A 13,418-nucleotide genomic window follows, 5' to 3' on the forward strand; every position below is an offset into this window, starting at 1 on the left:
TACACCATTCAGTCAATTAACTGAATCACACTCACATTTCTTCAACCAAACATCTGCTCCCATTTCTGATTATAAGCCCAGATTGTGCTTCAACCAGAAATTTTGCTATCTGAAGGACAAGCTGTCTTTAAGATGAGTCATGCCCATTTTTTTCTTAGCATATCAATAATTGTACAGACACTTTCACAAATATCTGGATCTCCCTTTTTATGATGAGACAGCTAATGACAAGGCGGCAGCTAAATGACTAGGCTGTAGTTCTGAAAAGCAAACCCCCAAGATTAGTGAATCACAAACTGGGAATGAGTCAGAAATGTCAGTCTGCTGTCAAGAGTCAAGAAGAGAGTGACAAGAGTGACTTATGAGGAAAGACTGAATTAAGTCTAGAAAAGGTAAAATAGGAAAAACAGACCATTGCAAAGAGGGAGACATACATTGTTCTGCATGACCACTGGGAAAGAATAGGAGCAGAAAGGAGATTATGTTGCAAAACAAGATTGTACCTGTGAGGCAAGGACAACATTGTCATGACCTAGGAGGATTGTATTATGTCCATCACTGGAAATTTTAAGAGCAGGTTAGACAAACATCTTGCAGGAACAGTTCAACTAAAGTTAATCCTGCCTTGAGACAAGGGCCTGCACTAAAAGCACTGAAGATCCCTTTCATGGGAATTTTCAGGATTTATCCTTCCAGGGGCTTTTCTGATCCCTCTGCAGTGCGGCAGAAAATGCAATGCTCTGTACTGCCCTGCAGAGGCTGAAAGCCTGCAGCTTTTGTTAAATCATCTTTCAGCTTTCCATTTCTGTTTTACTGTCTTTTGGTTCAGGAATGTCATTATGAGAACAGACTACTTCATGTTGTCTCTGGCTGATTCATTGCTTCTAATGCAGAGTACTCGATTGCTTACTATTTCTTGATACTCAGCTGAATTATTCCGTTGCTCTTTATTAAATTAAGGTCCAAACCAATGTCAGCTTTCTGAAAAGACTAGTATGACCCTCTTTTCCAAATCATGATGAGAACAACTTGGTTGTAATCTTTCGGTTCTAGAAATGCATTGCCTTAAACTTTGACACAGTTGCCTTTGCTGCAGAATTTTCGGTTGTCCGTTGCCTGACCCTCAATGTCCTGTTGTTTACATTGCCATACCCAGAATTTCCTACAGCATGGTCCCATTTGGGGACACTAGTGCATGCATAGTAGTCCCTCTGAACTAGCAATATGTCTTTTCAGGGGGAAGTTGCTAGCTTCTGCTCTGTGTTGTTACAGGATTTCTCAGTCACTGGTGGAGGAGTAGAACTGAAAAATAGTTAAAATGGGAAGACATGCTCTCGCCATCAGGCTTATTAAACTCTTCCTGTGACCACATACGCAGTAATAGCCTTTAAAATCTACATCAGCATTTGGAATCATGTACTCTCAGCCTTTCTGTGGTTTATTGTGCCCTTCCTCAATAACAGTCACATTACAAAGTTCGTCTGGAATCATTTAGATGAAACACTCCATTTATACAAAAGACCTCATGTAATATTATATTAACTAATATTTAACAGTTAATATTAACTAATTTTCATGCTACTGCCAGTAAAATTAAGTTGCCATATGCAAGAAAGTGCTAGGGAGTTTTGTTATCCAAGGTGGTTATTTTCTGGATGTTTGGGGTCTTTTATGGGGAGTCGGGAAGTTAATTCCCAGTCCTATCTCAGCTGAAACATACAGGCCAGGTACTCTTTACATACATATGTTACATTCTTAGGCTTATTAAAAGAAACAGAAATGTCAGCCTGTAAAACTATTTGGCTATGTAGCACTCTCAAGGAAGTTAGTCGTAAAATCTGTTTTTTTTAGTAAAATCTGTGTAAAAAAAAGAATGATCTGTTCTTGTAATGTCTTTAGGTAATTTTTGTTTGCATACCAAAAAAAAGAAAGTTTTGCATAGAATCCCATGAAATTCAAGTCATGGTTCATCATTAGGTTCATTTCTGTCTCTGGTTTTCACAGAATGTTCCTATAAAGTTTTCTTAGCCCATACTAGTTGTAGTCCGCAAAAGAAATATTTCTTTTCAATAAAGCTCATTCCTTTCTCACAAGGTGATTTGAACAGTAGTTGGAGGATGGGCTGTAGTTATTTACATTAGCCAGTTCCAGTTTCCCCAGACTGACAGAAATTCCCATGGAAATTCTGGTTCCATTAACTTTGACAGAGATACGGGACTGTTTTTGGAAACTTTAAAAAAAACAACAAGGGAATAGTTTTCATTTTTATTAATATGCAGTATCTTCATTTTGTTTATTAAAGAAATAAATCAAGGTTAGTTTCTGCTTAGTTTCAGATGGTTTTCACAGGAGACAAAAAAGGAGAAGTCAGACAAATATTGGCCAAGCATCAACCCAGTAAGAAATCCCATAATAGCAGAAATCCCGAGGTGGAAGGCAATAAAGTGAATAGCATGAGAAAAGAGAACATTAAAAATGAGTATGTAGTTAGCATACTTACTTCAGACATGGAAAATGATTTTGTGTTCTTGGAGATTAAACACACTTTGATGAGGAATTCTTATAGAACCATTTGATCCAGCTGACATCCCGTCACATCAGTGTCTCTCTGCAGACATTGCAGTGCACAGTGTCACTTTTTTGTCCTCATAGCTAGCTCTCAATTTGTATTGCAAACTATACGGGTTTGAAAATCTAAACATTAATTTTCATTGCATCAAGGCTTCCAATGCCCCCCAAATTATCGCTTTCCTTCTCTCCATGGAAACTAATGCAAAAGGTCTGAGCTTGCAATTTCAGGGGAAATTAAGGGCACTTACAACCTCTGATTTTTGCCCATCCCTTGAGCTCCCATATCAGATTTATTTACCTTTTGTTGAAGAAACATTTGTTCCTTCACGGGTCATTAGTTTTTCTGCTTCATCAGTCACCTAGGTAAGTTGTTAAATGACGCACAGCTTCTGTTTTGCCAAATTCTGACTCTGTCACCTTCACCTCATGCAACTAAGCAATGGGCCAGGCAGTGAAAAGCAAGGACAAAACTCCAGGCTCCAGCAAGATAATCAGTAAAAGTCCATTTCGTTTTTTTGTGTTTCAATTGGAAAGAAAACTGTAATAATTAGATGTCTCCACTAGATGTCCATATTTCAGCAATTTTCAGTTATAACTTAAAATGAACATTGTAGCCCTGTGCAAAATGCATAAAAAATGCTATGCTCCATTGAAAGATGTAAATACAAGATAGATTTTCATATCGGTGAAGTTATGCACCTGGCGCTCTGTTTAAAAAGGCACTGAATCTAGTGCAAAACAAACGAAACCCACCTTTTGCTTTGTACATCTTATACTCTCAGAAAAAGGTCCTTTAAGGCTGGCAGACTTTTCAGATGTTGAGTATTGTCTCTCTGGTTGTTTACAACCTTGCTTTTCTTATTCTTTTTTGAATTACTATGTGCTTTGTATTAACTTATAGGAATAAATAGTTGGAAAAATATTTCAAGATTTTTAGTGTGGGTTTTTTTTTCAGTTTGGCTTCTAGTTTTTCTATGCACGGTTCTTTTTTGCATGCAGATGTGTGCAGAATCCTAAACCAGTGGCTCAGATATTTAGATATGCCTGCATAATTATTAAATAATTGCTGTGTTCATTATTCAATTCAAAAATTGATGTCTAATATTTACTTACTTTCTCTGGGTATCTAACGGGTGTTGGAAAGCACAGTTATGCTTGCGTGCATGTCAGTACAGTAACTGAGCACACATTCTTTTTTATGCTCAAAATTTTAAACAAACTGTACATAGACAGCCTTTTGGCCTTGGTCTTCATTTACTGAAGAGGCTTTTCACTGCTTTGGCTGGGCAAGGGAACCTTATGGCAACTGTGAAGAGCAAGGTTTGCACTCCATGTGAAGCCTGTGCTCCTCTTCTGCCAAAGTGGTGAGTGTTGCGGCATGGAAAGTGCCAGGCTACAACTCCAGACATCTACTTTATACACTGGCAGAAGAGGATCTCTGTCATCACTCTGCTCATTTGCCTCAGCAAATCTAGAAGTCATCTTTATCTTGACAAATTGGTGACATTCTTACTCACTTCCTTGATTACCTGTAATACTGCAAAGAGAGGTATCAGTTTATGTCCTCTGTGGCATTTTTGTGATTTGCATACCCATTCATTAATAATAGGTCAGAGACTACCAATTTAGTTCAAATACTAGGGAATTCCAAGGAGCTGAAATGAAGGCCTTATTTAAGATTACTGAATTCTGCTCTAGGAATAACCCAGAAGAGAGACTTTTTTCACTGTTTTTCTTCTGGTTTCCCAGGCATTTTCAGTTTTGTTAAATGTAAGGACAGAACTGATTTTAGAGAATGCTATGTACCAGACCATTTTAAGGCAGCTTCCTGGACCAGATGCAAGCTAGGCACTTGTGGTTCATAATTCCCATAGATGTGAGTGTAACATCTAAAGCTGAATTTGTCTCCATCACTTCTACCCCATTTACAATATTAAGGAAGCAGAAGAGGTTATCTTTATTATGTAACAAAATGAAAATTTGGTGTCACTCCATTTAATCTAGTCCATGCCTGATCCAGGAATGTGCTTTAACATGGCTGTCTGCCTTTAAGCACATAAACAACCCTACTGGATTCAGATATTATCTAAAATGTGTCTCAAAGCTCATCCTAAATGCTGTCTATGTTCATGTGTCATAACTGACAAAAGGACAAAATAACAAGCAAATCAAGATAAATCCCTAAATCATCACATTCTAAGAACTGAAATAAACCAAATAAATCAATTTGTTGCCAAAAGTGTATATGTTTTTAAATACAAAAAAACCCCAGAACATCCTCTTATGGAATATATTCCAATCTTGAATATTTACTTTCCGTTTGTTTAATAACAGGAAAAGGCTTGTAGCTCTTTTGTTGAGTTTTACATGTCAGCATCTTAATATTCCTATGGTATTCTTAAAACCTTTACCAGGAAAAAAACAGTGCCATGGCCTATAGTAGGAAGCGTTCTGTTTATTTTAAATGCGATTATGAGCACACAAAGGCAAACAATTACCTATCATAAACCAAGGGAGCAACTTATAATGGCTTGGTGTCTCATTTGTACTTCGTTATATAGTTCCTTGGCTCATTTGTCCCTGCCCTTCCTGTGTTCTGTTCATTACCTCTCTCTGTACCTTTTGAACTCAAGTGTAGATTAAATCCCTGTTTTCATTTCCCCATTACCTGCTGGGCTCTGCTTCTTTTGGTGTCTCAGCCATAATGAATATTGAGCTAAAGGTTTATCATACATCTGTTACTGGATCCATAGGACAAGGATTGTCACTAGCATGAAGAAGTGACTCCCAAAGCTGAAGGGCCGCTTTTTAAGTACATAACCCTTAGACTAGACTCTGAAAGAAAGTATGACAAATATCTTTCAAAGATCGTTAGACTTCTTACAGAAGTCTAACCTATTTTCTAACCTATTTCTAACCTATTTTCTAACCTTTAACCTATTTTGGCCTTGTCTGTTCTATTGTGGCAACTGCAGTAACTACAGCAAATTTTGGCCTAATCATGTTACGAAAATGGGATAGTTCTGCCACTGTAGGGTAGACCAAATTATATCAAGTAGGCCAGTTCTCTTCATATAGTTATAACATGATGTGGGCTTGTTTAAACAATGAGTAAGGTACAAACAGCTAGCGACTGGATTCCCTAGGATGATAACTGTGGGTACAGTAGTGTTTGAAATTCAGGCTTCAGATTAAAAAAAAGTAAATAACTCATAAAAGGAAGTGCAAACAGTAGGGCAATCTTGTTTCCATCTGTCAAGCTGTGTAAAGGACAGTCATACTGGAAAGAATGGTTAGCTTTATGGAGGCTACTGGGGCTTGGCCTTTGAGGACATTTTATGTACTCACAGTAGTTGGAGGAGTATGTGTGATCTACACCCAGTTGTTCTGCATCTTCAGTAACTTAGCTACACAACAGATCTCTGGCACAAACACCGAGGTTTCAGAGATAAATGTCAGGCTCAGAGAGCCAGGCTTTGTTGATGAGATCTGATTATTGTCATTAAAATGAGATTCAGCAGAAAACTAGGATCATTACCACTCCTTTAAAAATGACTGGTCTCACAGCCATTGAATAAAAAAGCAATGCTGTTGATCTGAGATAGTTTACCAATAGTTAGTTTATCTAGGAAACACCTTTCATAACTCAGATGACTGTGACCAGTTATTGCTAGAATGGGTAGGTCAAGCATGGCCTTTTAAAACTGCATGCAAATATGGGCATGCTACTTCAGCTAAAGTAGTCTTTATAGGAAGATACTAAGTCTAGCAAATGGAATTTAAACATTATTTAGTAGTGAGGGCTCTGTAAGCAGATGTGATTTTGAAATCTGGGGGCAAAAAAGGAGGTGGTCCAGAACGGCTTTCTACATTATGCCAAGAATTGAAAAATGTAAGCTTATTAACCCTGGTCATGAGCATGGTCACTGACAGAAGTGACTGTGTTAGTATGAACATATTAATAAGACCATATTAACAATGTGAGTGAATTAAAGAGGTTGGCACAGGACAGAACTCGTTGGTCAGGACTTTTCTGAGCAGTACAACCAGTCAACAGTGCTTCAAATCTCAGAGGATGCATTGTAGGTTGAAAATTACCTCTGCTAACCTGTTGAAAGAATAACATTTTATATTGCACCTGACTTGGAAATGGATGAACTAATACAGAAGCTGCCATATTACAGAAGGCTTTCTTTTCATTGCTCAAAATGCAGGCTTTTACACCTTGGAATAAATAACTGTTGGAATTATTCTGAAGTAAAAAAAGAAGACTAAGCACGTTATTTTTACCATGATGTAACTGTGCTATTATCCAAGCCCACACTTGGAGCTGACCTTGGTGTGTTTAACTCAAGGCTAAACTGAAGTGCTTGGTCTTCACTGTGCTTTTTACCTTAGGATTGCTTCTGCATGTTAGTTGCCACCAAGTAAAAATCATAGCTTTTTTAGCAGCCAAGTCGAGCCCTTACTGTAGGTTTCTGCAAGGTTATTTTCACACATGATAAAATTTACAAGAAGCTACAATTCTTTTGCTTCTTATATAAATCCAAACAGAGGCATGTGGCCAAGCAATATGGGTGGCTGTATTTGAATATGAACAATCCTGTCATCGCATTGCAGCATGTTATGAAACCTACTGTGCAATTTATGACATGATTGGATTTCCTATCACAAGGGAAGAAGCTGATTAACAGTCAAATGACTACTAGATGTTGGTATTCAGATTTGTAAAACAATAGATACAAACATGCAAATCATACGCATATAATTGAATGTCCCGGCAAAACTATACATAGACACCCTATTTCTCATATCCTTTCCTGAAAATAGCAGATAGAAATTGCACACATAATTTACTGATCTAAAATGTATTGGCTTTCAACATTTATCGTATTTCATATAAGTGATTTCCATTCTGTTATGTCCTGAAACATTAGAGAAAAATGAGGGATATTTGAATTGTTTTACACCTTCAACCTGTCACAGATGGAAAACTCCATCTATAGATGAATATGTTCCATTCATTGTATTATACCCACAACATCCTGTAGGAGAATCACAATTCTGCAAAATGCCTTTTGGGCACTGTATCATGTATTTGGATCTTGGATTAGGAAAGCCACTTGTAACCAGAGAGCACCTCGATGAATACACCTCTGAGAAGGCTCACTTGTATGCTCTTTAAAGTGTTTAAGGTCTAGAACAACTTGCACATACTCAATTTGTTCTAGGTATAGTTGTATGAGTTTAATTTATAGGCTGCCTAGAACAATGGGATAAAACTACCTGGTTTGTCACACCATTGTCCACCCGGAGCGAACAGAGAATCATTGTATGCTGATACATAGAACTTAATCATTTGGGGAATGATAATAGAATAATATTGTGAACGGACAGTCTCCAAGACACATGTATTTCATATCTGCACTTTGCATATGTTCATATTACGTGCAAGTTGCTGTTGGGGGGTAGCTGCAATTTTGGAGCCTAATTCTGCAGTCGTATAAAGAGACATTAATTACATTTAACAGACCACAGTCATGTAATGACATCTGAACTTCACTATTTATATTACTGATGGCCGAAAACATAATTCTCTTTAGCCTTCAGGTATAAATTTCTGTGCTTACTTCTAAAGAGTGTTACAGTTTAAACCATACATGCTTTCCTTACTCTTTTACCAGATCCTAGAGGTCTGTGATACCTTTTCGCTGAAGACTGCTTCTTTAGCTTTCTTTTCACCTTGAAGGTACATGTTTTCCAATTGGTATTGGATACTGATACAAGCATTTTAGATATATCTACCTTTGTAAAAAATGTTTTTCTATAACTTTTGAATTGTGGTATAAATAGCCATATATATTTCTGTCTCAATAATGTAATTATTCTCCTTCTTAATGTTCTTTGTTCACTTAGCTCATAATAGCTCCCTGTGTCTTGCCTTAACCTTTTCGAGGGCACAGACTGTTTTCAAATGCAGCCATAGAGCAGCAAAGTAAAAATCTCATTCCTGCTTGAATCCTTAATGCTGCTTTAATGCAAATATTGTGGCAGTGTGTATAATTTTTTAAAGCTAAAGTTACTCAGTGGAAAGTCTCACAGGTCCCAAATTAGCAAAACTTTTGTAAAGTTCATATTACTAATCTATGGAATTTATAACAAAGGTGTTGAAATCACTTACGCTTTTGCTGACTCATTTCCCCCACGGGATAGCTGATGACCTCAGAAATACCCTTACAGAAGTTCGGGGCACATAGCTGCTGTCTGTACCATAAAGAACATACTGAACTCTCAACTCAAGTTCATCCTAAAATTTTTGCTTAATATACCTCACTGCACTGCAAACCCAAGTCTATTTCAAATGCCATTTTCTTTTATAATCTATTCTGACTCAGATGCTAAGTTAGTATGGTATTTACAAAATATCTGTATCACCCTGAATTTATCTTGCCAAGAGAAGTTAAATGGTTACATATTAAAAAGATTTTATAAGCATGCTATGCCACAGTAAACATTAGTAAAAGCTGTTCTAAAACTATTTCTGTCTTTTGTTGGGAAACAAATTATTGAGGCTTGAAGGGGAAGACTGCTTAGTAAAAGGAAGGAGAATTAAACATACTGAGGTTTTAAAGGAACTCTGGTTTGCTGATTAAGTGCTTTCTACAGAAATGCAACTAATATTTCCTTCTTTTTAAATTCTTAAATCAGGCCCAACTGCCAGTAAATTACTTTCTTTACTGTGGGTGGAGGTTTATTTTTAGTCACAAGAACAGTATAGATTAAGACAGCAGGCTGAAAATCAAGACGTCTGCATGCTAAATAAACTACCACACACTCAAACTCTTGGTGTCAACTCATTCATCTCACTGTGGCTCAGCTTAACTTTCTGTTATAAACAACTTTTCAGTAGCCATCTGCCAAGGTTATAAAGCTGCCTCACATCTGAGTCCCTTTTCTTATCTTTCTGAAAGCATCCTTCAGTTTTTAAGCTTCATGCCTTTGGTTTTACTGGGGTTGAATTTTGCAGTACTTTTGAGACTCAGAGAGGAGCTGGAATTTCATCTTCTTGTCTATAAACTTGCCTGTCAACCTAACAGCAGAACTGCTTGGCAACTAGTATTTTTCCCTTTGGAAGTCTGATGAGCGGTGGGCACTATAACCACACTGCCCTCTTAAAACAAAAATATCAGTCTCAGTGTGTGACAGATAAAATAGTTCAAAACAAGTCTCTCACCAAATGTTTAACATCACCAGATGACAACCTGATAACCAGCTGGTAAAAGACAGAATTAGGTTTTTTAGATGCCTGCTGGGCTGTTTGTGCAGGTTTTCTGAACAAGTTGTCACCTTATTCTAAACTGAGAGATCCAAGAGATCCAGCTTTTAAATGAATGATTTTCCTTTGCTCTTGAAGGTATTTGTGTCCACCAATGCTGTTTACCAAACTATAGTTTATGCTGAGCTGCTACTTTTCCGTCCTGTTCCCATCTTGTTGAATCAACACATCAATTGAGAAAGTAATTCTGATACAGTCAGCATAAAGTGTTTGTTACCTTATTAAATAACAGAACATTCTCTATCATGTCATCTAGCTTTCAGAAGTGTTGAAAGACTAAATCGGTTAATGCTTGAGAAGCTCCCTGAGGTCCGTACATAATCTCTGGTAAATAAGCCGTTTGGTTTAAATTAAGTGCAACTCTACTCTGAAAATTAGACTGCACACAGTGCTGCTTCTTCAGTAGAGTTGTACTTTGTTCATGTCAGCTGACCAGTTAAAAAACTTGTTTTTTTCACTCTTCCTCATACTGTGGAGTTAACAGAACTCCAAGTGAGTGAACTGCTTATTACAGTTCATCTCCTGAAACTTCAAACAGAATTGTTTGCTGAGTTTCAATCAATTACACCTATACAAAGTCATTGTAAGTGACAGGTAGGTCACTGAGGGCATAGTTTGCTGATATGGGGCATAGCATGGATGAATTTGAGGGCCTAATCTGACCTCTAGAACTTTATACTTTTGGACACATGCAAGGAACCTGAAAAACTCCTATCTTGTGTTCCAGAACCCAAGCTAAATTCACCAGGCTTATAGTGGGGAAAAAAAATGTTTCTGTAGTGTCTGTAGTCAGTATAACTTCTTATACACATAAATCTACATGCCTATTGTCCTCAAACACATGATAAAGTCATATGCACGTATCAGTCCTTGTTGCTTGCTACAGAAATCATAGAAAGTAAACACCCATGGATTCTTGCAAAAACCTTAAGATCTGAGAGTGCTGAATACTATCCCTATTAATGGCATGGTTATCCAATGACAGCCTGATGTCAGTAATGTATATTAATGGAAAGTCTTGGGACTACAAACTATTAACACAACTCATTGCAAGACTGTAGCACGATTGCATCAATTCTTGCAATGGGTGTATGAATCCCTTGAGTGAACGCTGTCAGATTAAAAAAATGACTCGTGGTTGGATTTGAATACTTGGAATAAATAAAACAGCAACTGACTATTATGCAAGGTTGATGTACTTTCCCCATAGACTTTCACAAAAATGCCACATTTCTGACACCTTTCCAGCAGGCTATTTAGAGGCACCAAGGTCTAGGCAGACAGGATGCCAGACTACAAATGTGAATACTAGGTCCTATTCCCCATTCTGACATGCACTTGGCAAATAACACCTCAGTTACTCAGTATCCCTATTTGCAAAATGGAATGAAGCCACTTACATACCACTTACTTTGATATTAATAGAGAATGGTACTGTTATTTAAGACTTATTATTTCTTATAATTCCTTTTAAAAATCCTTTAAAAGTAATTCTTTTACAAAAATTCATTTAAAAATGATTATGTAGTCATAGGAATAGCAGCATCTATCTAAATGCAAATTTCCTCCTTCATCCTATTAAGTATCTATAATGCATATTTAAAATCTCCATAAACCTCCTTACTCCACAAGGAATATTCTGGTCTCATGGGTAAGCAGCAGGAATTTGAAGAGGCTTTCTAATGCACACTCATGGTCTGTATGCAGGTTGCAGCAAATGGGAAAGACCCAGAAAATGTGGATTAAAGTAAAACTGCTCTTAAGGACAGAATTTAACTGTTCATTCACCTCTACAACTCTGAACCAGCAGTAATGGCAGGAGTTCAGAATCTGAACCATAGAAAAGCGCGCTCCATGACATCTGATAAAATGGGACTCTTGTATTTGTTCATGTGATGTCAATTCTAGAGGGTCTGAGGGCCATCATTTGTTTACATCACTGAGAAATTATTATATCAATTAAAACATGACAGGTATTCACACAATATTAATTCCTTGCTTCTGCCTTCTATTGTTTGCGATTTTACATAGTGAAGTGACATTGAATCAGAACAGAGAGATGAAATAAACCCATGCTCTGTTAATCAAAATCTTCCCGTTAAGTCCAAGACATACTTTCATGGATGGCAAATTTAAGTATAAGTACCTCCTGATGTGCCAGAAAAAGAGTTAGGAATTGCTAAACTGTATCAGACCCCAGGTCTTTCTGATCTGGTAGCATGTATTCCAGCGTGACCTTTCTTCCTGCTTCAACTGAAAGTGTGAAAAACGAATGTAAAATGTTGCATTCCTGCAAAAGCTACCGTCTTTGCTGGAATGATAACCATGGTTGTGGAAAAGATACGTGGTATGCTGAGTAAAGACCCAAACTTCATGGCTTTGAACTCCCTCTCAAGAGGTAATCCCTTTCTCAACACAGAACTGAAATAGCCAGGTTAGATTAGGTTTCAGAGGAAAGAAATCCTCACCTTGATACCAGCCCTGAAGCCATGGATGCAGCAGTACAAGGGCTCCCACTCAGACTGTGCCATACAGACTGAGATGGGTTTGGGATCTGCGCCCTGAGACCCCCCGTGCCAGCCCTGCTTCTCTGCTACTTACACACGTGCAATCTTTCCGGAGGCATGCAAAATAACTACATGCATGACAACTGCTGAAAGGCTAAATGTTATTCAGGTTATTTCTACCTCTCATTTTTAAAATAAGAGGTTTCAGATTAGGAAGGACCTGGAGCTCATCATTGTAATTTAGTCTTTTGCACAGAATACCCGTGTAGATAATCTCACCAGTGTTTCTTCCACATATCAGAATTTCAAGGCAAACTCAACTGTTTAGTCTCTGTCACATTGCTGCAAAGTTAAACAATGTCACTGTACATATACAACTTAAAAATATGTACTTTACTACTTATGATATAATAACTTCTATTCGCACCACAGGATACCTGAATTCAGGCTGCTAACTGCTATTTGAAGAGAACAGTTAAGAGGTGTGTTCTATATTACATTTCTGTGAGGCAGTATGTATTTAAAATTAGCAGATTCTAATTATCGGTGAAGAAAGGAGGTAGTGTATATCAACTTATTTCATAAGAAAAACAGCAGTCTGCTATATCTTATCCTTGTATAGCCAAAACAAAAAGGAGCTGCCAAAGTACTAGCTGTCTTCAGAGATACTCCACTGCTATCTGTCTAGTGCCATTGAACAAAAGGATCCAATGTCATTTGGGTCTGACTGTGGTATACAATATTTTGATGACATTATCAGGACATGTAACTCTATGGAAGCCAAGGGAGTTCATAATTTACTACCTGTTTGCAGCCACTTTTGGGAGAAGAATTTTCAGTAGCAGTCAGTTCATATTGGCAATAAAACAAAGCAAGTCTTCTAGGAAGAAGGAAAGCTTCACTTCATCAACTGCAATGGAAAATAAAGGCAGACACAGTAGAATGAATATTTTAAAACTGGCTAGGAACAATGTTAATATTGCTAATTCTAAGAGGTTTTTTTT

This window comes from Aquila chrysaetos, chromosome 20, assembly GCF_900496995.4.
Source record: "Aquila chrysaetos chrysaetos chromosome 20, bAquChr1.4, whole genome shotgun sequence".
Taxonomy (NCBI): domain Eukaryota; kingdom Metazoa; phylum Chordata; class Aves; order Accipitriformes; family Accipitridae; genus Aquila; species Aquila chrysaetos.